The sequence below is a fragment of the Salminus brasiliensis genome, chromosome 8 (genome assembly GCF_030463535.1).
Source record: "Salminus brasiliensis chromosome 8, fSalBra1.hap2, whole genome shotgun sequence".
NCBI lineage: Eukaryota > Metazoa > Chordata > Actinopteri > Characiformes > Bryconidae > Salminus > Salminus brasiliensis.
The window spans coordinates 5362319-5389990 of record NC_132885.1 but is presented as its reverse complement, the minus strand read 5'-3'; the positions used below and the strand labels follow the sequence as shown (position 1 = coordinate 5389990).

At 44.1% G+C, this 27672-nt stretch overlaps 2 protein-coding genes across 12 annotated transcripts in view; both read right to left on the bottom strand.

Moving 5' to 3' along the window:
- The window catches only part of map2 (microtubule-associated protein 2), a 182557-nt gene extending 161672 nt beyond the window's left edge, over positions 1–20885 (bottom strand). For 10 of the 11 annotated variants that reach the window (XM_072685422.1, XM_072685427.1, XM_072685426.1 and 7 more), the window contains exon 1: positions 20854–20885. The gene's annotated coding sequence lies outside the window, so the exon portion shown is untranslated. Of the gene's footprint in view, positions 1–262; positions 282–20853 lie in introns of those variants that run through there. The other variant, XM_072685423.1, reaches the window with a different exon arrangement.
- A 5165-nt stretch (positions 20886–26050) lies between these two features.
- Positions 26051–27672, bottom strand: part of kansl1l (KAT8 regulatory NSL complex subunit 1-like) — a 38660-nt gene continuing 37038 nt past the window's right edge. The window contains exon 17 of the mRNA XM_072684997.1: positions 26051–26464. The gene's annotated coding sequence lies outside the window, so the exon portion shown is untranslated. The remainder of the gene's footprint in view (positions 26465–27672) is intronic.

Here is a 27672-nt window from a genome sequence, read left to right as displayed (position 1 = left end):
GTCACGATGTGTGTATTCACTGCGGCCTTGGGTGTTCTGGAGAGCGGTCCGCCCACATTAGACACCAGTGAGCCATCCTGCTGCACTGCCGGTGCTTCAACAGCACACTGTAACGACACACACTCGAGGAGGGAGCAGCCTACACACCTCCCACACCAATTCCCCCATCACTCCTCCGCACACACATACACACACAGCCTGTAAATGCAGAATCAGAGTGGCTGATGGAGTGGGGATGTGTTTAAATGACAGAATGACTCACCATGGTCACTCTGTCCTTCAGGCTCTGGCCACCTACACCTGCCCACCGTCCACAGCACACATGCTGCATACACACACACACACACAAACACACACATAATTGAGGCACAACAATAATCCTCAGCTCCTTGAGGCCCACAGCTCTGAGACACCCACATGGCCTCGGGCACACATACACACACGGTCATCTGGTACATAATAGGGCCAATATGATACCATTCTGGACGATACTGATTATAGAAGAATAAGAATTCAGATGACTGATAATGTCGGAAGATATCAATATAAATAATATACCTTAGATTTGAATCATAATCCTCCATTGGTATGGTATGGTATGGTGTGGCATGGTGTGGTATAGTTTAGAGTGGTACAATTATGATATGGTGTGGTATGGTATGGTATGGTGAAGTATGGCATGTTATGGTATGGTATGGTGTAGTATGGTATTGTATGATGAGGTATGGTGTGGTATGATACGTTAAGGTATGGTATAGTTTAGTATGGTATGGTATGGTGTAGTATGCTATGGTGTTGTATGGTATTCTAATGTATAGTATGGTAGGATGTGGTATGGTATTTTAAGGTATTTTAAGGTATTGTACGGTATTTGTATGGTATGATATGGTGGTATGGTATTTTAAGGTATTTTAAGGTATTGTATGGTATTTGTATGGTATGATATGGTGGTATGGTATTTTAAGGTATTTTAAAGTATTGTATGGTATTTGTATGGTATGATATGGTGGTATGGTATTTTACAGTATTTTAAAGTATTGTATGGTATTTGTATGGTATGATATGGTGGTATGGTATTTTACGGTATTTTAAAGTATTGTATGGTATTTGTATGGTATGATATGGTGGTATGGTATTTTAAGGTATTTTAATGTATTGTATGGTATGGTATGTTATGGTATGCTATGCTGTGGTATTGTATTCTAATGTATAGTATGGTAGGATGTGGTATGGTATTTTAAGGTATTTTAAGGTATTGTATGGTATTTGTATGGTATGGTGTGGTATGCTATGCTGTGGTATTGTATTATCATGTATAGTATGGTATGATGTGGTATGGTATTTTATGGTATTGTATGGTATGGTGTAGTATGGTATAGTGTGGTATTGTATTGTAATATATAGTATGGTAGGATGTGGTATGGTATTTTAAGGTATAGTATGGTATGGCATGGTATTGTATGGTGTGGTGTGGTGTGGTATTGTATTGTAATGTATAGTATAGTAGGATGTGGTATGGTATTTTAAGGTATAGTATGGTATGCTGTAGTGTGGTATTGCTATGGTACTAAATGGTGTGGTATGAAATTGTAAGGTATGGGGTGATATGGTTTGGTATTTTAAGGTATAGTATGATGTTTTCTGGTATGGTATGTTATGGTACTAAATGGTGTGGTATGATGTGGTAAGGTATGTTATGGCATGGTATGGTATTTTAAGGAGTAGTGTAGTATAGTATGATGTGGTATGGTTATGTTAAGAGGTGGCTAAATCAAGCTGTCCCAGGCCCACTCCCCTCCAAGCTCACTTCATGGGATTTCACTGGACTGTACTCACAGTAATAGCATACCACACCAACAATGTGATAAAATGTAACAAAATGTATCTTTAGCTTGGTAGTGTGTATCTTACTGAATTTACTGTTTCAGTCATAAGACACATGCACACACACATACATACATACATACACACACTTACTTGTGACTACCCAGTGTCTTGCAGCCCACACATTAAACCCCACCACAACACAGACACTCAATACAACTGCATGTAACATCAATACACGAAGGCCTCTTTACAGCCCACACATTAACCCACCACACACACACACATATATCTTCCAGCTCTGACACACACACACACACACACACACACACACACACACACACACTATTGCATTAAATGTGTAACATCAGTACACTAAGATCTCTTTACGGCCCACACATTACCCCCCACACACACACACCCTGCAGCTCTAAGACATACACACACACACACACCTGTCCCCAGCCCACGCACACTTCAGCCCCTGCATGCTCATCCTACGCCTGCTGTCGCTCTCCCTCACCACCTGCAGCACTTTCTTACACGTCTGTGGCTCAAAACACTGCCATGCTGCAGGCCGAGTGAAGAGGGGGGCTCCAAATATGTCTGTTCTCATCCTGTCTGAAAACATCCAGACAGGACATCACAGCTGCAATCAAGCCTTTTCATGTATACAAGGTGCATCTCATCTTGAAGTCTATCAAAAGCCAAGTAAATCAGACGCATCTTGATCTCCTCAGATCCAATTTGCCCCACATTCGTACACCAATAAGCAATCGCTTGTTCTAAACACTAACATCCAATCAGCGAACAAAAAAATGATTCGGGCATCACGCCTGATGTCTAATCACAGCCTCCAAGCACACACTCACCTCGAGATTAGAAAGTAATAACCCTACACAGTCTAGGCGTTGATGCTGACAGTGGTTAAACACCTTTAATACTTTGTGACTGTGGCAGATGCCCAGGGTCTTTGTATTGTATGGGGTCATATAATATGGTATGAGGTGGTACTGTATCCTATTGTATCATAGTATATCACGGTGTAATTATATGGTATAGTACAGTACTAAATCACTGGGACAAGCATGTTTCCTTGAGGCTATCCTAGTGTGTTATACGTCCAAATGTTTGTGGACGCTAGGCTTGGGCGGTATAACAGGTTAAGAAATTCGCCATCCAGGGCGGGCACAGCTTAGTTGATCAGCTGTCTGTCAGCAGTCTGATTCAGTCCAATGAATGCATAGACCTTCAGGGTTTCAGTACATGGAGGTGAGGAGGAGGGGGCAATTACGACGTGTCTGATCTGTCAGATTTCTGTTCTGTGTCTATCTAGTACACAGACAAATAAGAAGAGAGCCATAGGGATTGGTGATGTCGCTCGGAAAACAGGTGGGAAAAAAACAAGGCCGCTGTAGCTGCAAGTTTAGCGATGGTGAGGTCGACCGAAAGCCAGAGCAAGCAAACCTGGATGAGCCAGGTTTTATTAAATGATTAATTTCAAACTGTGCAACGAACTGAATGTTGTATTTGGTCAATTTTCCGGTTGTAAAATAAGGCAGAGATGACATTGTTTGTAAATGTAATTGCTAAATGAAATTTAATTGGAATTAGAATGGCTGCAGGTTTCTGCCAGGGCTACAGTGAAGGAGTGGAGAATCGGGTACACTGGCATTGAGAACCTGCGGAAAGTATCTATATACGGGTCTATACGGGACAGTGTGTGCACGCAAGGTGGAGTGTGACCCTGTTAACACTACAGGACTGTTCCCTTGCTTATGGCTGGCGATGCCTGCAGTCTTGCAACCCTTACTGCATGTTAGCCAATTAGAGAGGTGAAGGGCCAGGCACACGGCGGCTGTAGAGGCTATGAAAGATTCAGGAGTGTGTAGGGTTTCAGGTCCAAAGGCACACCTTTTTCAGCTGAAGTGTTCAGTGTTATTTTGTGATATTTTATTTGCATAAAGTAGTATTACAAGAATATGGCAGTATACACTACTGTTCAAACATCTGGAATCATAAATGTACATATTTTATATACAGTATAGATTCTAATATGACAAACCTGTCACCATTAAATATTTTGACTACATTTTATTCAATAATATTTCAAGAATTCTGGCAAACAAGACATAATTAAAAGATACACAATATGGACAAAAGTATTGGGACACTTGTTTATTCATTGTTTCTTCTGAAATCAAGGCTATTTACAAAATATAGAGTTTGTTGGAATAACTGTCTCTACTGTCCAGGGAAGAATGCTTTCTACTAGATTGCTGTGAGGATTGGATTGCATTCAGCAACAAGAGCCCACCACCACACCTCATCATCCCCAACTCCCCAACCCATCCCAAAAGTATTGGATGGAGCACCAACCATCCATCATTCCAGAGAACACAGTTCTTCCACTGCTCCACAGCTCAATGCTGGGGGGACTTTATACCCCTCTAGCCCACACTTGGCCAATAGGTTCATAAAGTCATGTTCTATTGGCTGTACTTCTCTATAGGGACTTGAGAATCTGTGTACTTCTATGTAATAGATACACAATATGGACAAAAGTATTGGGACACTTGTTTATTCATTGTTTCTTCTGAAATCAAGGGTATTTACAAAATATAGAGTTTGTTGGAATAACTGTCTCCACTGTCCAGGGAAGAATGCTTTCTACTAGATTGCTGTGAGGATTGGATTGCATTCAGCAACAAGAGCCCACCACCACACCTCATCATCCCATCCCAAAAATACTGGATGGAGCACCAACCATCCATCATTCCACAAAACATAGTTCTTCCACTGCTGGGGGGCTTTATACCCCTCTAGCCCACCCCTGGCCAATAGGTTCATGTCTATCTGCTTAATAAAGTCATGTTCTATTGGCTGTACTTCTCTATAAGGACTTGAGAAGCTTTTTTCCGATGCCCAAGACGTCTGCGCTTATACCGTATATCACTCTTAAAGGCATGTAAACGTAAACAGAGAAGTGGAAAATGTGGAATTACGATTGTTTATAGTGTTAAAACTGGACTTCAGGGACACAAATGCATGAAATGTGTAGAAGTGGGCCCTGAAACTGCCAACTCGTGCAGATTCACACACTGGATCTGAGAGACAGACCAGTCTTAGTCATAAAGCCATGCTATCACCAGACAACTGGCCTGTTCCAGGGCTGCAGGCAGACACGTCTTCGCAGTTTGACTTGATCGTTATCAACATCTCGGTCAGTGCGATGTGCAGCAGTCAACTCCTAGTGGGTCAACACTGTCACTAGTGCTTGGCCTCAACCTCGTTTTCACCGCACGGGTCTCGGTACACGCCCTGGCCCTCGGCTCTTCCCCCAGAGCCGTGACAGGCTTTGTGCCCAGGCCTTGTGGAGGCCCTGCGAGTGCAGGCTGCAAGAGGCTGTCAGGCTGGGCTCCTCTCCCAGGTTACTTCCACATGGATAGCACTCTGAAGAGGCTCCTTTTGTGTCCTCCACACTTCTCATTACTCCGTGGTCACATGGCCACTGTTTCCATGGCAGGCGTTGCCGTGGTGAGGCAAGGCCCGCATTCAGACCATTAGGGCTCGAGCCATTAGCCGCGAGCTGGGGCGTGGCTTTCTCCGCAGGGCTGCAGGAAGAGTGAGGCGCTTCCAGTTTCCAGAGTCAATTTTATGGATATCTGTGTCTTATAAAGTGTCAGAAACCAGAGTCTGCTGAGCAACCTGGCTCACACTTGCTGTTTGGGTGATAATTTAGGAGGTTTAGATGGTTTCTAGAACTTGTCAGCTCCATTAGATTCCCTCAGCTTAGGCCTGGGCTGATCTCATTGCATCCTTATTTAGAAGGAACCTTATAATAGAGGTTGAACCGTGATCTTCTCCATCACCATTCTCAAACGCAGCTGGAACATCACCTCAGACTTTCCCCAATCTCAGATGTTTGTATACTGCTCCTCAGGGGCTTTTAGAAGACAAACCGGTCTTAAATGAACCGCATACCCCTAAAAATAAAGGTGCTACAAAGAGTTTTGTGGATGACGCAATAGAAGAACCATTTTTTCTCATAAGGAACCTTAGAAAAATAAAAATGCACCCGTTTAAACTTTTTAACAAAGTTGGTTCTTCTGTGCTTTCTCTCAAAGAACATCCAAACTGTTCTAGAGTGTCTTACCCCATTAAACGTTATAGGGCATTTACATAATTCACATGGTTCTAGACTGTTCTCCTCATCTAAACTGTTCTAGAGTACCCGACCCTATTCACTGTTCTAATCCAAACTGTTCCAGTACCATATCCCATGCCATTCAATGTTCTAGAGTATTGCACATTATTCACACTGTTCTAGAGTGTCATATCCTGTTCATTGTTCTGGAGTGTTCTCCTCATCTAAGCTGTCCTAGAGTGTTCTGCCCATCCAAACTGTTCTAGAGTGTTATCCCCTTCCAAACTGTTCTAGAGAGTTCTTATCATCCAAACTGTTCTAGACTGTTCTCATCATCCAAGCTGTCCTAGAGTGTTCTCATCATCTGAGCTGTTCTAGAGTGTTCTGCCCATCCAAACTGTTCTAGAGTGTTATCCCCTTCCAAACTGTTCTAGAGTGTTCTTATCATCCAAACTGTTCTAGAGTGTTATCCCCTTCCAAACTGTTCTAGAGTGTTCTTATCATCCAAACTGTTCTAGAGTGTTCTTATCATCCAAACTGTTCTAGAGTGTTTCCCCCTTACAAACTGTTCTAGAGTATTCTCATCATCCAAATTGTTCTAGAGTGTTCTTATCATCCAAACTGTTCTAGAGTGTTTCCCCCTTACAAACTGTTCTAGAGTATTCTCATCATCCAAATTGTTCTAGAGTATTCTCATCATCCAAATTGTTCTAGAGTGTTATCCCCTTCCAAACTGTTCTAGAGTGTTCTCATCATCCAAACTGTTCTAGAGTGTTCTCTTCATCCAAACTGTTCTAGAGTGTTCTTATCATCCAAACTGTTCTAGAGTGTTCTTATCATCCAACCTGTTCTAGAGTGTTATCCCCTTCCAAACTGTTCTAGAGTGTTCTTATCATCCAAATTGTTCTAGAGTGTTCTTATCATCCAAACTGTTCTAGAGTGTTATCCCCTTCCAAACTGTTCTAGAGTGTTCTTATCATCCAAACTGTTCTAGAGTGTTCTTATCATCCAAACTGTTCTAGAGTGTTTCCCCCTTACAAACTGTTCTAGAGTATTCTCATCATCCAAATTGTTCTAGAGTGTTCTTATCATCCAAACTGTTCTAGAGTGTTATCCCCTTCCAAACTGTTCTAGAGTGTTCTCATCATCCAAACTGTTCTAGAGTGTTCTCTTCATCCAAACTGTTCTAGAGTGTTCTTATCATCCAAACTGTTCTAGAGTGTTCTTATCATCCAACCTGTTCTAGAGTGTTTCCCCCTTACAAACTGTTCTAGAGTGTTCTTATCATCCAACCTGTTCTAGAGTGTTTCCCCCTTACAAACTGTTCTAGAGTGTTCTTATCATCCAAACTGTTCTAGAGTGTTCTGCCCATCCAAACTGTTCTAGAGTGTTCTTATCATCCAAACTGTTCTAGAGTGTTCTTATCATCCAAACTGTTCTAGAGTGTTTCCCCCTTACAAACTGTTCTAGAGTGTTCTTATCATCCAACCTGTTCTAGAGTGTTTCCCCCTTACAAACTGTTCTAGAGTGTTCTTATCATCCAAACTGTTCTAGAGTGTTATCCCCTTCCAAACTGTTCTAGAGTGTTTCCCCCATCCAAACTGTTCTAGGGTGTTCTTATTATCCAAACTGTTCTAGAGTGTTCTTATCATCCAAACTGTTCTAGAGTGTTATCCACTTCCAAACTGTTCTAGAGTGTTATCCCCTTCCAAACTGTTCTAGAGTGTTCTACCCATTCAAACTATTCTAGAGTGTTCTGCCCATCCAAACTGTTCTAGACTCCAGAGAACACAGTTCTTCCACTGCTCCACAGCTCAATGCTCAGGGGCTTTATGCCCCTTTAGCCCACACCTGACATTAGGCATCAATAGGTTGATGTTTATCTGTTCCAGAGAGTCCTATTCTATTGGCAGTACTTTTCTACAGGGACTAGACAAGCTGTATGTGTATCAGCAACGGGTGCAACTTAAATAGCATTAATGCATTCATTAGAAGGGTGTCCACAAACATTTGGACATAAAGTGTAGGTCTGTAGAAAGGCGGTGGGCTCTGGTCTGAAGTGGAAGATATGCAGGTTTTTAGAGATGATGCCTCTGAGCTGAACCTCTACTTTCTATCAGTCATTTCAATTCATTCTGGAGGCGAGCTTTTAAAACCAGCACAGGACAAACCACTGTCCTAAAATAAGGGATGGATTAGTGCCTGGCCAGTGGAACACACATACACACACCCATACACACACACACAAACACACACACACACACACACAGAAAGAGAACAGGAGGAGGCCGTGTCAGTGCACAGATTAACAGTACGTCACCAGGATGGGTTTTTAGAAGGCTGAGCAGTGTCCTGGTCCAGGTTCAGGAGTGAAGCCCTGCACACAGGAATGAGTATCCCTACAGAACACACGTCAGCTCACTAACCCTCCATTATCTGATGAGGAAATCTGGAGCTCTAACCCAAACCTGGAATACCCAGCCAAACCAGCCCCTGATGTCTGATGTCTCCGCCTAACATAATGCAGACAGGAACTGAGACAGTAGCCACGCTATGCAAACGCTATGGGCAAATTACGAAATTTCAGCAGAAAAAAGCCTGTGGATAAAGTCATGTTTACGTCCATTACAGTGCCTGCTTTGAGGCAATGAGCTCTAAATGGCTCGGTCTAATGCTCTACCTCTATGGCCCGGGGGTCATGAGCTCAAATCCTGAGCCATGCCACTTTGCCATCGGCAGCCGGAGTCTGAGAAAGCACAATTAGCTGTTCTGCCTGGCAATGCCACTTTGGCTGCATTTTAAAAAGAGGCAGTGGCTAATGCTTAGGAGGAGTGTCGGGAGCATTGCTAGTGCTGGGAGGAGCTACGAATAACGGATTAACTGGGAAAAATTCCAGGGAAGGGAAGGATGAGTAGAGGGCCACCTGATGAGGGCTGACATCCCTGTGCCACCATGACGATGTCAACCTTACGTCTGGGAGTGCAATCCTAGATCGCAGTCTAGAGGCATTTTTCAGACCAGCTTTGGATTCGGCATTTCATGTGGAAAGCAACCTTTTTAAAAGCTGCCCATCTGTAGGGCAGGTCGTTACTCCAGTCACCGGCCACTTCCGGCTTGATATGGCATAGTTTCAGTTTTTCCACCTCGCCCCAGCTTTTTGCAAATATTTAACGCACACCCGGATTGAATCACAGTTGGCCTTGCTCTCTCTGGGTGAGTAGATGGCTTACGCAAATTGGGTAGCAACACACCTTTTGGGGGGGAAGCACGGTAAAGACTTGTAGCATTACTGACTGGAAACCCCTATCGAGAGTACATCACTCAGGCCAGTACAGAGGGTATCGAACACAGCAGAGCCAATAACCCCACTAACCACACTCGAACGATGATGCGTTACCAAGCAATGCCTGGAAAAGTTAATGTGGCATCCAGCCTGGTCCTGGATCAGTATCAATGATCGCCCCCCAAAACAACTGATCAGTCCATCTGTAGTAACAATAATATAAAATATGTATTTAAAACAATAAACTAATATAATAATAATCAAATAAAATAATTAATGATAAAAGTAATTACATAAATAAGACAATACAATCAGAACATGTTTTTTGTTCTCTGGTGGAGTATCTGTGCATAACATTACACACAGATTTCTACATTTTAATTCAATTTGAAGTTAAATTTAAAGACAGCTCAGTGTATAAGGGCTAAATAATTGTGTTCTATGTTTTACTTTGTTTGAAAAAACTGCTGTAAGCAATAAATTCCATATATATATATACAATATTTCTGCCTATTATTTGATTTGAAATGGTTAACGACATTGTCGCATTGTCTTTGAAAGAGAGAGAGGGCTCAGCACCATGAGCCCAGTTATACCAGCCGCCTCGGCTCTCCTGAATACAAATGCACATTAGTGCTGGATTTCATCACTGTACAAAACCATGGTCTGCAGTAAGCTCCTGGAACACCGGCCCTATTATGAAGCTTTATGCAATTCATAGAGTAATAAGAAGAAGTATAGGTTCGGGAGAGCAATCAATGTTCATATGCAGCTGCTATGCTGTGTTGGACTGCTATTCATTTGAGCTATAGATTGCTGAACGAGTTCTGGGACAGGCAGGGACAAAGTCACACACACCAGCACTCTGCTTCCGTGCATTCAATACAGTATTGAAGGGACAGAGACACAGTACACACACACACACACACACACACACACACACACACACACACACACACACACACACAAACTCATTCACTTTCATGGTCAGCATACTCACAAACAGCTTACTAACTCACTCACTTATACACACTCATACAAACACATGTTCTGGGACCTATCCACAGGCCACATTAACACAAAGAGACAAACAAACAAAGAAACACACACACACTGACGCTCCGGCCAGTGATGAATCTGTGTGACTGACCTCTCAGTCTGGCAGCCCAGGGCCAATCACAGGCCGACACATCCAATGAAATGTGGCCTCTCTAATAGCTATAGTAGCCCAGGCCTAGCAATGAGCACGGCATTTGATTGGTGCCCACTAAAGGCATGCCAAAAATGCATAAATGTGCATATATGAAAAAAAAAAAGTATTTGGACACTTGTTCATTCACTGTTTCTTCTGAAATAAAGGGTATTAAAATGATTCATCCTGCTTTTTTTGGAGTATCTGTCTCGACTGTGCCATTGCTTGCCACTGCATAAGGCTTTCTACTAGATTTTGAGGAGCATTGCTGTGAGGAGGTCACCTCTTCCCCAACTCCCCAACTTATCCCAAAAGTAGTGGATAGAGCACCAACCATTGTTCCAGAGAACCCAGTTTATCCACAGCTCAGTGCTGGGGGGCTTTGTACCCCCTCTAGCCCACGCCTGGTATTAGGCAGCATGGTGCCAATAGGTCCCTGTTTATCTGCTCCAGAGAGTCCTATTCTATTGGCAGTACTTCTCTACAGGGACTAGACAAGCTGTGTGTGTGTGCATTCGCACATCTGTGTCAACAATAGGTGCAACTTAAAGTAGCTGAATGCATTCATTAGAAAGGGTGTCCATAAATAATTGGACATAAGCATACAGTATAATTTGATACTGGTTGGTGCATCCTAGCAGGTAACAACACCACATTCCCAGTAGAAGACATGGGTTCGACTCCCCAGCTGGGCAAATATACCACACTACATATATAAGAGTCCTTGACTCTACAGGTGGTTGTTTACAGGCGGCTATTGACAGGCTGTCTATAACTGGTCCAATACTGGTTTTATAAAGCATGCAGGTGTTCAGGCACCTGGGAGTAAAGATAATACCCAGGATAATGACAACACGTGGCCACATTGCCCACCACTACGTAAAAATGACCTAGGGATAGACAACATCACCTTTACAACACTGCCCATATGCCTCTGTTTAGACCATCCCTAGAAAGGCCTGTAGTACCGTGTGCTGCTCCCCCACTGCAGGTGAGCTGTCAGGTTGCTGCAGGACATTGTTATTCAGCAGGGAGAGGCTAGCAGATCTGGACAAAGCCCTGATCGGCTCAGGGTCATGCGGCGACACACAGATTAGACCACCAGACAGCTTAGGGCAATCCACACTGATGCCATTTAATTGCGATCTTCAACAAAACCACCAGTGCGGGCGCCGTTCCACATGTAGCATACGCCGCATATGTCATATGTTTGTGTTTGTGTGCATGTGTGCAGGCCAAATCCTGACAGTGTGGACAAAGCACACACACACAGAAAGATGCCTCTTCCTCTGCTGGTTACACACCATTTAACTCCTTAATAGGCCCACACAGTATTCACCCTCAAAACTGCTCTACTGTCATAATTTACATCAGTTTTATAGGCCCTAAAATAGAACCCTGTGGAACTCCACAAGATATGCTAAAAAGTAACCACATACTTAACAGTAATTTCTGCATTATGATCAATAACGGAATAATAAACCCAGGGTTCGAAGGGTTCAGCACATCTGGGTCAGTATCAGGGAATTATGAAGTGAAAAATATAACAGTGGCAACTTTACAAAAGACGCATAATTAAATGTTAACGTGTGTATATTACACAAGCTTTTAATAAGACATTGCAGACCATTCCTACTGACCCATTTATCATGCAATGTGTAAATAGTGTAACGATAAGAACAGCTGGTGTTTCCAAATGTTGCATAAAGATAAAACAAATACAGTTACTGTACAAGGTTCATCTGTATATTTTTTGCTTCTTATATTTCTATATTTTTATATTTTATTTTTTTACTTAAATTTAACTTAAATTTAACTTTTTTTATTTTTTTATTTTTTTTGCGCGTTTGCACTTTATTTCATTAAGTTAAGGTTTAGTTTAAGTTTAAATTTAGATCTTTATTGAATAGCTTTGATGTGGGCAGAGTTATACTGTGTATTACTATGTATGTGACAAATAAAATTTGATTTGATTTGATTAGATTTTTCTTATGCAATGTTTCGGACACAGGAAGTGGACCCAGTCCTCCTATCGCTAAGAGGGAGGGAGGGTAACTATGGGTAATGGGAGGGCCGGGAAGCATACCTCAGTTGCGTCCTCAAACTCGCTCTGAAATAGGGCTGGTCGATACATGATATCAATACATGGTAAAAATACTAGATTATGATATTTACATTTTTTTTGCGATACATGATATTTATCACAATACATGTAATCACAGACTAAATACATCTTAAAAGTAGCTAGTAGTTCTTAAAAACTACTGTTCAGATCCTCTCCTGGACTGAATACAGTGGTTTATACTCAACATCTGCTGCTCTTCATCTAATTAACCCTTCAGTCTAATTACACTGTTAGTAATGAAACCTGCAGCTGATCAGTGTTTATTAAGCACTAACAGTCTCCTCCATATGCTTAGAAAAGCTTATTGTTATCACCATAATAAATGATTGTCACGATACGATACAATATCGTCATATTGCCCAGCTCTACTCTGAATGCCGGCTGCGTTTCTAGGCTGAATACGAAGAGTCCTTTACTTTAAAAAAGCCTTCTATGACGTAGCGACCGAGAAACGTGGTATCTGCACCCTAGGCTTTGGACACAGCTGGAGTCTGAGCAGTAGATGCCAGAGGTGGAGCCAAACTCGCCTACTCATTTAGTAGACCCGCCCTCTTCTCCCAGACCAAGCCTCAGTGTCTCAGACCGCCTTCACTGAGCTTCCAGCGCAGAGGTCAAGCGGATCCTCCCCCCTGGATTCCCAGTTTGTCCGGTAAGTGGACAGTTCAACAGTTCCCTTACAACTCAGATATTTAGAAAAGGCGTCATGCAGTTCCCGCAGACGACCGTTCGCTTCCTGCCAAAGGCTGTCTGTCAATCACTTTGTTGACAGACGAAGACTCGCCTTCTTACGATAGAGAACAGTAAGAGGTTAAAAACAGAAAATCAGATGGAAACGACCTGTTTTGTCACTGAAACATATGAGGATGGGCTGAGCTACGCATCACACTGCAACCAGCCAGCAGAGGCGCTAGACCTGTGGCCACTTCACTTCTGAGAGACGTTGCACTGTCCATGTTTTCTATAGTCACTAGAGGACCCCCAATAGTAGTGGGCTATCCTGAACACTGAGGCCGACTACAGGCTGAAAAAGGCAGTTTGGCACTGTGAAGAGTTTAACCATTAATAAGATGCTAGGCTAGTCAACTGAATCTCCATCTGTGGTGAAGTGAGCATTATGATGGTGTTGGGTGCTTGCGCTGCTTTGCTGGTTGTGAGCTGACCCGTTTTCAGGAGCAAACTGGGAGAACACTGAGGTCATTGTTTTTTGTGGTCGGCCTCTCTGTGCTCGTGCAAATGACCCCCTCCTTTAAAGGGTTCCCTAGTCTGAGCCCCTTCAGGCCACAAAACACACACACACAAAACTGCTAACACAGCCAAACAGGCCTCATCATTACCCTACTTCCTGCTCCGTGTGGACATACTTCCACTGCAGGAGGACTGCATGAAGATAAAAGCGGGACCAAGAGCCTGAACATTTGCAGAAGAATGTATACAACACTGACACCAGAGCCTGCATTCGGGAAGCTACAGCCAGATTCCAGCCAACAAAGTACACAGCTTGTCAAAAGTCTGGGGACACCTCGGCTTGATCTACACTATTACTTTTTCAGTAAAAAAATAGAAGAGATAGAAGTAAGTTAGATAGAAGAGAAGAATCCCCGATAGCACAAGACTAAAGACACCATGCCCAATACCAAACATCAGCTAAAAAAAAACATCCCCCCAAAGCCCCCCTAGCATTTGGCTGTGGAGCAGTAGAACTGCAACCTCTCCATCCAGCTCCATCCAGTGCCCCTGGGATGAGTTGGAGTGCCAGAACTAATCATCCAGCATCATGAATGCAATCAAATCCTCATAGCAAAATGTTCCAACATCCAGTGTAAAGCCTTCCTAGGCTGTCAGTGCAGCTAAGGAAGCACAAACTCTCAGTCAATACTCTTCATTTCAGAAGATGTGCTGTACGCACAGGTGTCCACAAACTTTTGGACACACAGGATCCGTTTTCTAGTGAGATATTAAAGTACTGCACTGTTTGGAAACACTGCTTCACTGCCTGCCAGGGTGAACAGCACTGCAGGTTGGGTTTACATTCTAATCTTAGCAGTAGCAATGGCTGCAAGCCTCCATCCCGGTGATTAGAGAAACCTCAGGCCATGGCAGTGGGACATGAAAGACCACACGCTAAGCTGTGCTGCCACTGCTCAGCCTAACACACTCTTACGACAACTGACATCACTCCAGAGCCGACCTATAGGTTTCTCAAGTGTAGGAACCCGCTTTAGGACAGGTTCTGAAGTCCAGACACTTTCAGTGGTCTTCTGAATGCAACTGGATGCACCTTTATGGGGCCACTTCTGGTACTGATTGACAGTTCTGGTTAAAAATTGTGCTTTTGGAAGAACCAATGCAATGCTATGGAAGAACCACTTTTATAATTGAGATAATATGAGTGTGAAGAACCTATTAGAAGCATAAAAGTTCTCCAATTTTAAGGTTCTTCACAATCACATCATCTCTTCTACAAACCTGGTTCTTTATGGAACCAAAAGTGGCTCTTCTATGGCATGTTCCACTCTACTACCTCTACTTTATCTGCAGCAGCTACACTAGCTTCAGCAGGAACAGGAAGGTTTATGGACATCAGAACCATGAAGAGCTGGTTTTCACCACTGGTTTACACCTGGTCACTACAAGCATCTTGAGTACCAGGATTACTATATCTGGAAGATGCAAATCTGATCACTCGAACCACTTCAGGAGGTGGTCTGATCTAAGCCACATTTGAACCACATGTTACAGCAGTGTAAACGCACCCATCTCTCACAACCAAAACCCCACCTGGGACAACACCATTTGCATATTCCATCCAACACACCAATCAGAGTTCAGTCCAACTCACTGGAGACGCATTTGATGCATTTGAAGGGTACAACTAGGTACTTTACAGTGTTTCCCATAATAAAAGCTCTTTGGCAGTTGATCACTCTGCAAATACATGACCCGGTGTCATCACAGCTCACCAGTTCTCCAGTTCTCCAGTTTAGAAGTTAAATATCACCATCGAACACATCCAAGCCCAGTCCATGTTCTTGGATGCTGTTGTTGGAAGTGTTCTCCAGGAGCTCTGTGATCATATAACAGGCCAGGCCCAGCTCTACACAGGAATACCGGCTTTGCTCACTACATACTACCTGCATACTACCTACCTACATACTATACTGCTTGGTCGCACCTTCTACCCATCCGCCCATCTATACGACCTTCAATCCAGTTTCCAGTCCGGGATTTTGTTCTCGCTGGACATCAAGAGAACAGTTAATGTCTTGCCACTTAGTGTCACACCTACCGAGGGTTCCAAATTCAGGAACCTGGAACCTGGATTCAAGGTCCAGATTTGAAAAGGCTCATACAAACAGTGGTTGCACTGTGGAACGGTGGGCTACAGTGGACGTATACAATGTCACTTGTCTCAGGAGCCCAAGTGAGCACATCTGGCCTTTCACATATGGTGGATAGGATGGGGTAGGATGTCCCTCCTCCCATCAGCTCTTAGCACAACGTTATCCAGTACGAGTGACTGTTTATTGGCAACAGAATTGGAAAGGTTACTGCTCTCTTCTTTAGCATGTTGACTTGTGGAGGCATTTCATATGACTCAGAGGAAGCACATGCTAGCCTTCCCCCTCCAAGCACTGGTAGCATTGTGTGAGATGAGACTAAACTGGGGAGAATTAAAAAGAACATTAATAATAACCAAAATTTCCAAAGGAGCACCCTACCAATGACCAGCATGGCTGAAAACAATGACTCGGAGCAACAGTGCAAGCCATTTTAATGCTATAAAGAAGCATCTACAAAAGATTTGCAATGTTTCCATCAATGTAAAAAAGGCCTTAACCAAGCAAAGAATCATTTAAGCATCCAAAAGGCTCAAAAACGGTCACGGCTCTTCAAGAACCCTTGAGAAACCCTTTTTTTTTTTTTTTTAAAGAGTGTAGTCTACAGCGTTACTTGGATAACTGGATGCTGATTTGGATGTTCTGACAGTCAAATGTATTCGCTAGCTGTTTAATACTTGCCCACCAAATTTTTTTGTCCCTGCAAAAGTGAAAAAATAGGCCAGGCATCGGAACACTAGAAGCAGCGCTGCCTCCGAGACGTTCCTGCTCTGCAGGCTCACCCACAGCCTGTGGGAACGCTCCGACCTGCTGACATGGGCAGCCAAATGAGAAAGCAAGACTTTCTGCATCACTCATGCCATGCAGAGAGAGAGAGAGAATGTATATGTGTATAAAAGAGGCCTCGACCCCATCGATCCAGGCCTGCACAGGCCGCTTCAGGCTCCATGACTCACTACCTTTTCATTAGCGATGCAGCAGATGAATATACAGCGGCAGCGTCTACAGCCTGTTTACAGCCAGCGCAAATCAATGGCCACAACAGGACGGCATGGGAATCTGATTAGGCTCTGAGTACCTGAACTGCACTCAATCATCTTTTCTCTCTCAATCTCGCTCTGCCTCTCCATCTCGGCTGCGGCAGCTCCAGCTTCGGTGGACACTGCAGGGCTTCTAACCTCGCTCTCCTAAAATGGAGGATTGCTCCAACACGCGTATACGAGAACCTCAATGTTCTACGCTGAGACTTAAGAGCCTTTTTTCTAACAGATTTTCCAACGGAACCACTTCGCTCGATAGATCGCCATGCAGGGATGCACTCCAAGCTCGTCTGAGAGGAACATCCGCAGGAGAAAAGGACAAATAGAAGATGCGCATTTAAATATCGGTGCAGTCGCAGTCGTCGCTGAAGAGGAGCTGGAGAACTGTGCGTTCCGTAGCCCTCGTGCTGTAATTGGTTCAGGTTAGGGCTGTAAAGGTATGTATATTCGGACCGAACTGTCATAGTACAGATGTCATGGTTCGATATGCACAGTCTTATGGAGAATACGTTGTACGCAGTGAGCTTGTTGGTCATAGACCAACACGACCATGGCCATGTGTTTCACCAGCATGACCATCATCACTTTGTTGGTTAACCATTATGACCAGGGTAGTTGACAATCATGACCATAACCCTCATGACCATGGTGTTTGATCCAGCATGACGATCATAATGATTAACCAGCATAACCAAGCTGTTTTACTATCATGACCAAGGTGGTTGGCAATCATGACCATCATGATCATGTTGGTCAACCACCTTGGTCATGATGGTCATGATCATCAGTCGTATGGAGAATACGTGGTACGCAGTGAGCTTCACCAGTTTGGTTAAGTTGGTCATGGACCAACCATGACCATCATGACCAGGAAGTTTAACCAGAATGACCACGGTCATGATTGTCAACGACCTTGGTCATGAAGGTGTTTCACCCACAATGACCATCATCACTAAGTTGGTTAACCATCATGACCAGGGTAGTTGACAATCATGACCATGGTGTTTGACCAGCATGACGATCATGATGATTAACCAGCTTGACTGGTCGACCAGCATGGCCATCATGACCATGGTGGTTAACCAGCATGGCCAAGCTGTTTTATCATCATGACCAAGCTGGTTGACAATACATGGTATGCAGTGAGCTTGACTAGTTTGGTTAAGCTGGCCATACCAGTCTACCAGCATGACCATCATGACCGTGGTGGTTAACCATCATGACCAGGTAGTTTCACCAGCATGACCATCATCACCAAGTTGGTTAACCATCATGACTGAGGTAGTTGACAATCATGACCATAACCCTTATGACCAAGGTGTTTGACCAGCATGACGATCATGATGACTAGTTCAGCTTGACTGGGCAAACCCCGACCATGGTGGATAACCAGCATGGCCAAGGTGTTTGACCAACATGACCATCTTCACTAAGCTGGTTAACCGTCATGATCAAGGTGTTTGCCCAGCACGAACACCATGACCACACTGATTAATAACCTTGGTCAGGATGGTCAACCAGCTTGGTCATGATAGCTATCAGGATTAACTATCCTGACCAAGTTGTTTGACCTGCATGACGAGGGTGGTTTAATTATGAATAAATGTATGAAAATTACATGTAGATAATAAATACATCCAATAGGCTGTTAGATGTTCATTCAAGTAAGCAGACAGAATTTCATTTCTACAAACCATTAGGGATGCACCGATATGGGGGTCTTGATCAGATATCAATATTTGATTTCATTTATTTATTTTTCATTCAAATCTGCTGATTCTGAACCTTTAGGATTTATAAAATATAGAAATTATAAATTAGATTTATGAAGAAATATGACTTTAATAGGACACTAGATCTCTTCTTAATCAATTATCTGCGATAGCGTCATGATTCTGATGTCATTTCAGTACAGTCAGTGTGAAATGACTCAAAGTGACATCAGAATCACGGTGGTCTCACAGTTCATTGCTTAAGAAAGGATCAGCATTAGACAGATTTGACTGATGTTTGACTGTCAGTGGTCAGAATGTGCTGTTGGTCAAGTTTGATCGATATGCTGGTCAACCAGCTTGGTCATAAGGGTTATTCATTATGATCATGCTGGTCAACCACCTAATCTGCTCATGATTAGGTCCATCACGACCATGATGGATAACAATTATGACCATGCTGGTCATGCTGGTGGACCACCTCGGTCAGGATGGTTGACCAACATGATACTCATACAGGTCAAGTACCAGTCATGCTGGTCAACCACCGAGGCTGCTCATTCATGCTCATGATGGTTGACCAGCATGACCATCACAACCATGCTGCTTGACCTGCATGACCATGCTGGTCATGATGGTTAACCAGCTTGGTCATACTGGTTATCTAGCAGGTTGGTCATGCTGGTAGACCACTAAAACCATCCAACCCGTGTGTGATGGGGGCTACTGCTGCTTTTCCCCCTCATCCCTGATGTGTCTCTCACCCCCATCCACCTGCTGGATGAAAGCACTGCCACACAGACAACAAGCCCTTTATCTGACAAGACTAGGTTTAGAGACGTCAACGAAACAACAGAGGCATCCGTGATAAGACGCTGGAGTTCATGCTTTGGCGCTTACAACATGGGAACTGCGCAGACATCAGTCATCTCAGGCAGGCAGAGTGCTGCATTGGGCTCTTCCCCTTGTTTCCCTTCATGCTGCCAGCAATTTGTGAAGAACCTGCAACTGGAACATTATCGGCTTCAACCAGCATTACATAGGCACTGTGCTGTGTATGAGAGGGCAGGGGAGGCTTGCTGGACTGCAGACAAAAAGGACACAGCCCATTCTCATTCCCATTAAACTGCAAAACGCTGGATCCTATTCCAAGCTGATGCGCTGACATTTTTCTGGGTGGGTTAGAGGCGTAAACAGCACAGCGTAACGGGCTTTAGTGACACTAAACAGTGGTAAAGCCTTGAGGGAACATGGTCAGGGTGTATGGGTGTATGTGTTTGTGTGTGTGTGGTCTGAAAGGAATTAAATATGCAGAAAATTACTGGCAGAAATAACGAGGAGAGTTTAAAGAGCGCGTCCACCAGAGGGCGCCAAAGCGACGCGCTCAATTCAGGGCAGCAGCAGGGGCGCTTCTGCTGCTTTATATAGTGCAAAAATAAAAGGTTGTAGAAGGAATATTGAGATAATCTTCAGGTTTTGTGAGGAACAGTTGATGGAAACAAGTGAAGTTAAACGAGATTAAAGGGGAGAGAAGAAAACTTGGGGGTTAAATTGTTGAGGGTCAGAATAAATTTCAATATGGGCAGAAAAGGCTAAATTTGCATAGGAATAATGAGAAACTGTGGTCAATGTTACAGCATCATTGATGCAGATCTCTCTCTCTCTCTCTCTCTCTCTCACACACATTGTGCAGACACACACACACACACACACATCTAGCCAGCTTTGCAACAAGCCCATTAAAAAGGAGTTGCAACAGTTAACCCAGGTTATTTATATATATATATATATATATATACTCAGCCTTTATAAAATAGCACTGTTACCCAAACACATCACCAAAAAGCCACCCTGCAATGGTGCATTCACTAAACCCTCCAGACTGTCTGATATTCCCAGTTAAACCAGTCTGCAGTGGGATAAACTGGGTGTAGGAGCTGTTCCCCAGAGCACAGTGCAATTATCCTGGTTAGACAGAGAACCAGTAGCACACAGAGGAACAATGCGTCCTGCAGGGATTAACCGGCACACTTACAGCTTTACATGCGTGGATTAGTGAGGAGGAAAACCCCAGAATGTCGAGCCACACCACCGCAATCCCCCCGCACCAGTGCCCCTCCCAGTCTGCGCACCTCGCCCGTGTTTTACGCCTTTTCGTGTTTCTGCTGGAAATGTGAAATCCTGGCTCTTACCTGCTCGGTGCGCTCACTCCTGCAGACTGCCTCTCAGCGCAGGGACACGGGGGCGGGGAGACACGACCTCAGAACCACGCCCAGGGGGCGGGATCTGGTGCTGTAACTCCGCCTTTCTGCCCTCCTACCGTATTGAACCTAGAAGGGGCGCCCATGGTGTTGCCTTCATCCATCCTCAGCCTGTGCTACACTCTCTGGACAAAAGTATTGGGACACGTGCTCATTCACTGCTTTTGTTGGAGTAACTGTCTCTACTGTCCAGGGAAGAAGAAGGCTTTGGAGCATTGCTGTGAGTATTTGATTGCACTCAGCAATGATCACTGATGATGATCATTTATGACTAAATTATTCCCTAAGTACACTACATGTCCAAATGTTTGTGGACACCCTAACTTCTAATGAACGCATTTAGCTTCTTTAAGCTGCACGCATTGCAGACACATTGCACATTTACACAGAGAAGTATTGCCAATAGAATAGGACTCTCTGGAGCAGATCAACATCATGAACCTGTTGGCACCATGCTGCCTAATAATGCCAGGCGTGGGCTAGTAGAGGGGTATATAAAGCCCCCCAGCATTGAGGAGCTGTGGAGCAGTGGAAGAACTGTGTTCTCTGGAATGATGGATGAGGGTGGAGCTCCATCCAGTACTTTTGAGGTGAGTTAGGATGTTGGGATGATGAGGTGGGGTGGTGATCATCATCCAACATCCTGACCTTATTAATGCTCTTACTGTCGCCAAATGCAATCAAATCCTCACAGCAGTGCTCCTTCACAATCTAGTAGTAAGTCTTCTTCGCTGGACAGTAGAGACAGTTACTCCAACAAAAGCAGGATCAGCTCTTTTTAATAGCCTTGAATTCAGGAGAAACAGTGAACGAGCGGGTGTCCAAATACTTTTGTCATATAATAATAATGGCCATAAAGTAGTAAAAACTGGATTGGATTGGATTGGAATGAGGGGTCTCTGATTTGTGCACAGTACTCAGGGTGTGCCCAAACTTTTGAAGGCCTAATTAGACATGTGTTTACCAGTGAGCTGATGAGGTCACTCTGGATCCATTACTCACTACTTACACTGCTACAGAAACTCGACTGGCATTCTTCCACACTCTGGAGATGGAATGTGTGTGTGTGAGTGTGTGTGTGTGTGTGAGTGTGTGTGTGTATGTGAGTGTGTGTGTGTGTGTGAGTGTGTGTGTGTATGTGTGTGAGAAAGTATGTGTGCATGCAGCTGCTGCAGCTGCAGGGTGTTACCTCTAACAAACCACTTGTCATCATCAGCAGTGAGAGTGTCCGGAAGAAGTTTGCCTCTGTGTGTGTGTGTGTGTGTGTGTGTGTGTGTGAGTGTGTGAGAGAGAGAGAGAGAGTGTGTGTGTTGTCTCGCCACCTGTCTGTCTACCTGGTACCAGCTGCCATCACCCAACCCCGACTGCTCTGAGAGACAGGAATGACAGGTCTAATGCACCATCTTGATTCAAGTGCCAGCCACTTAGAACATGTTGCTACACACACACACACACACACACACACACACACACACACACACACAGCCGTGCCAGAGTGTGAGTCCAGGTCGTTTCCTCTTCAGCACTCTGGGAGATGCAGGGCCTGTACCAGTACAGAGGAGGGCTGGGTGGGGCGGGAGAGCTGCCTCTACTTCACCCCCACTTGGACTTCGTATCTATAGTAACCAACCCAATTTCGGTTACTGCTGTGTAGCCTAAAGCAACACTGCGGTTGGTGCTCCATCCAATACTTTTGGGATGAGTTAGGGAGTCTGGGATGATGAGGTGGGGTGGTGATCATCACCTAACATCCTGACCTCATTAATGCTCTTACTGCTGCTGAATGCAATCAAATCCTCACAGCAATGGTCCTCCAAAATATCCAAAAGTTTCCATAGATACCCATACATTCATAGTGCTACTAGACAGGTGTGAAGGGCTATGCGTTCTGGCTGTCATTTGTGATCGGATCACCTGAGACGCAAATTAACACCAGGTGTGAACAGGACCATTCCCACTCCGGGCTGGAACGCTGCTGCTGCTGCTGCTGCTGCACTATGGAGGTTTGGTGGTGGAGCTGCAGGAGGAGAACCTCTCTCCAGAACTGCTGCTGTGTAACGCTGCAGAACCCATAGAGTCATATTAGTGTAAAGTCCTGTAGTATTACTCTACCGCCTCCACAGCCCACATGCTGCTCTACCTTCAGATCAAGCTTCTGGAGCTTCTCTCAGCTTGTCCAGAAATGCACATGTACAGCGCGTCCTTTAGCGGTAGCTCAAAGCACAAACTATACTTCCTGACTGTAGGGGGAGCCCAGGAGCACGAAATACCACTTCTCACATAGTGCTGCTTAAGTAATTCAATAAAGTATGTTAATAAAAACAATAAACAATATGATTTCGCGTTATTATGAGATGTTATGTCATAATTACGAAATAAACAACATGTTATTACATGACGTTTTTCGTTTTCTTTTTAATGATTAATAAGTCACCACTGTAGGACACACTTTTCAGTGCATTTCTGGACAAGCTGAGAGCTCCAGAAGCTTGACCTGAAGGTGGAGCAGCATGTGGGCTGAGGTGGTAGAGTAATACTACAGGATTTTACACTAATATGACTCTATGGGTTTCGCAGTGCCCCGACCCGGACTTCTCCCTGTTACAGTCAGTCTGTGTGTGTGTGTGTGTTTTCTGCCATTGATAAGGGGGCAAAGCCCTGGTTGTGCAGGAGCACTGGAAGAGAAGGGAGGACATGCTATGTAATTATCCCCACCTGTGGGTTTAGAGGTGGGCAGTAGTTTGATAAAAGGCTGCGGAGGAACCAGGATTTTGTCTTCTGAATGATATGATATGATAAATTGAGCTTAATCTGAACAAATACATACGACAACAAGGTTTAAAAGCTCTACTCTGATGTCAGGTTGACTGTGAAGCATTGTTCCAGTAGGTCTCTACAGGCCGGGAGCGTGAGCAGGCCCTGCTTTCAGCAGCAGTGTTCAGCGAAAAACAACAGAGGCGATTAAACAGCATCTCGGCTCTGTGTGGTCGGCCCGAGCTATTTAAAGAGTGGGTGTCTTCAAGAGCAAAACACACAAGTGGATTTTCTGGGTAACAGAGTGGGTGATGTGTGGAGGGGTGTTTCTCAGACTGGGAGGCTGGCAGATGTTCAGGAGCTGGATCAGAACTGCAAGGATATCCACACCTCTGCTCAAAGCACTTAAAGGAGCTTCAGAACCAGGCTGATGGTGGTAACGATGGTGGTAGCGATGCTGGCGGTCGGCATGCTGCTAATGCCTCGGTAGTGTTGTCGAGGCGATATGCTATAGCGATGGACTTTGACACACACACATCAATGCTACAGTGTGGCTTCTGTAGTATGTCAAGCGAGGAGACCCAACCTCAGCCTCAGCCAGTCACCCACTCAAACTGCCTCTTCTAGACAATGATATTTCAAAAAGACGAAATTTACCACCCCGTCACATTTCATTTTTAATATCACCACAATGTGTAAATAAATCAGAAGAGGATGAGTTCCTCTTTTGGGTCTTGGTTCCTCTCAAGGTTTCACCCTTCAAGGGTTTTTTTACGCTGCTCCTTTTAAACACAGAGGGATGTACAGCTTGCTGTTCTCCATCTCATGGCTCCACTTCTCCTCGTCCAAGTTTGGAGAGCTGAACCCTGTTCTGATGAAGGACGCCTGTCTCCACCGCAGTGTTTCTGCTGAGGTGGAACATCAGCGCCACGTTTGTCCGTAGAGACAGGCCTTCCCTGTGAGTAATGGGAGTGTTTGGGTTGTGTGGACTTGGCAAGCGCGTAGAATTAGGTAGGGACTTTAGGGACATGTCCCTACCAACGTCCAGCGAGTACTGAATTGTCTCCGCAACCTTCATCAGTCACAGGACTGGCTTTGTCGTCTCTTGCTAATGTGTAAGGGGGTGTGGTTGTAAGAAGCGCCGAAGCTCTGTCAGCTAGATGTGCACGTAGGCTGAGTGAGACACCATCCAACATCTGTGTGCACAAAAATCACAGCCGGTTCAGTAATGATGCTACAGCAGTGATACTGATGCTAACGCTGTGATAGTGATGCTAATGCTATGGTAGCGATGCTGGGTGAGGGTGGCAGTCAGCGCAATAGTGATGCCAGATAAACATGAACCTATTGGCACCATGCTGCCTAATGCCAGGCGTGGGCTAGAGGGGAGAGGGGAAGAAACAATTAACAAGCAGGTGTCCCAATACTTTTGTCCATTTAGTGTATTTATTGTGAGATATTGCAGTCCTCACATCGTCCTCACTGACCTCACAGTCAATCACATCGTCAGCAAACTGAAGAACTGAAGAAGTACTTGGCCAATAAAATGTGAAATGTGAACCAGTGAAACTGGGGAAATGAAAATATGAGGCCATGCTCTTCAAAGTGAGAAGCTGGAGATAAGCCCTACAGACGCTTTGCTCTCCTCCATGTGTGACCCAGCAGAGCCATCTTGTGGCCAATATAAGTATTACACACTCTTTCCCGTTGAGGCATGGACTCCACAAGACTTCCATGGACGTCCATCATCAAGACATTAGCAGCAGATATTTCAGGTCCTGTTGTGAGGTTGGTGGGGCCTCCATGAACATCAATGAGCAATAGATGCCCATAATCCTTTCATCCGGTTCACTAGTTGTCCTTTCTTGGAGCACTTTTGACCACTTTTCTGACCACTGCACACCAGGAACACCCCACAAGACCTGCCTGATATTTTGGAGATGTTTTGACCCAGTCACTCGTCTAGAACATCACAGTTTGGTTCTTGTCAAAGTGTCTCAGATTCTTACTCTTGCCCATTTTTCCTGCTTTTAACACCAACATCGCCTTCAACATGTCACATGAAGCACCACCACATCTTTATCAGATGATGGTGCTTGGAGGAAAACACTAATTGCCAATTCTGTTGGGTCAGCTAAGAGACACCTTTGTTGACTAGCATCGTGCTGAGTGGGCCATCCAGAAGAAGGACCTTCCTGTCCACACAGAGAGAGAGCGAGGCCAAATATCCTTAGACTCCTCTGAGCTTATGAGAACCAAACAAACACACCATCACTGCTAGGCATGCAGAATGGGCAGCTGGGCTACTTGCAGTTTAACTAGTCTGGAAAGCAGTACTCTCTAAAAATAAAAAGCCAGGCTCTCCTTAAAAGGTCTAACATTTCTAGATTTATTAAGCCGTAACTTCACACGCCTGAAGACACTGTGCTGTCCAACAGCAGGAACCACAAATCAGCATGTGTTTCTGTCCATTACAACTGAATCATAAACTGATACCAAGACTATGGCTGGGTAAAATCATAAAATCACACTGTAGATTTATAAGGATTTATAAAAAAATAAATAGATTTCATTAAAACAAGCTATTCAGTAGTAATATATAAATACTAACAGTTCTGTTCAGAGATCCTGCTCTTAGAACTTACACTAGAGTTCACTCTATATAACCATGTAAAATACCTGTGCCAGAGTAATCACACAGTAAAAACCCTTCAAGATTATCCAGATTTTTTAGTGTGATGTCTCCTTGAGCAGCTGGTCCTGCAGTGGCGCACAGGTGAGCTGCTGCCTGTATGAACAGAAAGGACAAACAGTCCGAGCTTAGAAGACCGGAGCAGAGTGCATGCACCATTTACACACACAGGACACTAAACATCAGCCAAATTCTTATTAACAGTGTTACAAAACCAACATTTCAAACTAAAGCTGGGCGATAATCTGCTGTTCCTGTCATTTTCGACCAGGAATCCGGTTACAGTAGGTCCAGATACTATCCGGACCTGTAAACAGGTTCTTATCGGAGATCTCTCTGCCACTGCAAACGTTTCAAATCTGGGCTAAACGTCTTTTTAAAACATATTAGCCAACATACCTGAAGTGCCTTTTCTATATTGTATTCGTTACTTTAGTAATTGATTACAAATTAAATATGAAACCAAATGAAAGCTAAATGCTGGAGATTTCGCGCATCCCAAACCATCGCAAAAAGTACACTAGACACAGACTCCGCCAGTCTAAAACAGAGCAACGCTGTAACTGAGTAGGTAGGTACGGTATAATTTGTGGTTTGAGACACGGAATTAGATCAGCCAATCAGAGGGAACATGATCGCTGCACTATTTAAGGTAGAACGGATAACTGAAATACAGAGAGGGAGAAGATCTTAATATTTAACAGCTTTGGCAGGGTGTGCTGCATCGCCTATTGTTTGGTTTAACATCTAATGTAAAGGTTGCTACTCCTGCAACGGGGCACAAGCTCCCTATTAAATTAAATATTATGTACAGTGAGTCCAAGAAGTATTTGATCCCTTGCTGATTTTCTTTGTTTGCCCACTAATAAAGACACTATCCTTCTGCACTTTTAATGGTAGATATATTCTAACATGGAGAGACAGAATATCAAGACAAAAATCCAGAATATAATTTTAAAGAATATATTTTAATTAATTTGTATTTCAATGAGGAAAATAAGTATTTGATCCCTCTTGCCAAACACACTCAATACTTAGTGGCAAAGCCTTTGTTTGCAAGCACAGCGGTGAGACGTTTGTTGTAGTTAACCACAAGTTTAGCACACACACCAGGGGGAATTTTGGCCCACTCTTCTTTGCAGATCCTCTCTAAATCATGAAGGTTGGTGGGCTGTCGTTGGCAACTCTGACCTTCAGCTCCCTCCATAGATTTTCGATCGGATTGAGGTCTGGCGACTGGCTGGGCCACTCCATGACCTTAATGTGATTTTTCTTGAGCCAATCCTTTGTTGCCTTTGCTGTAT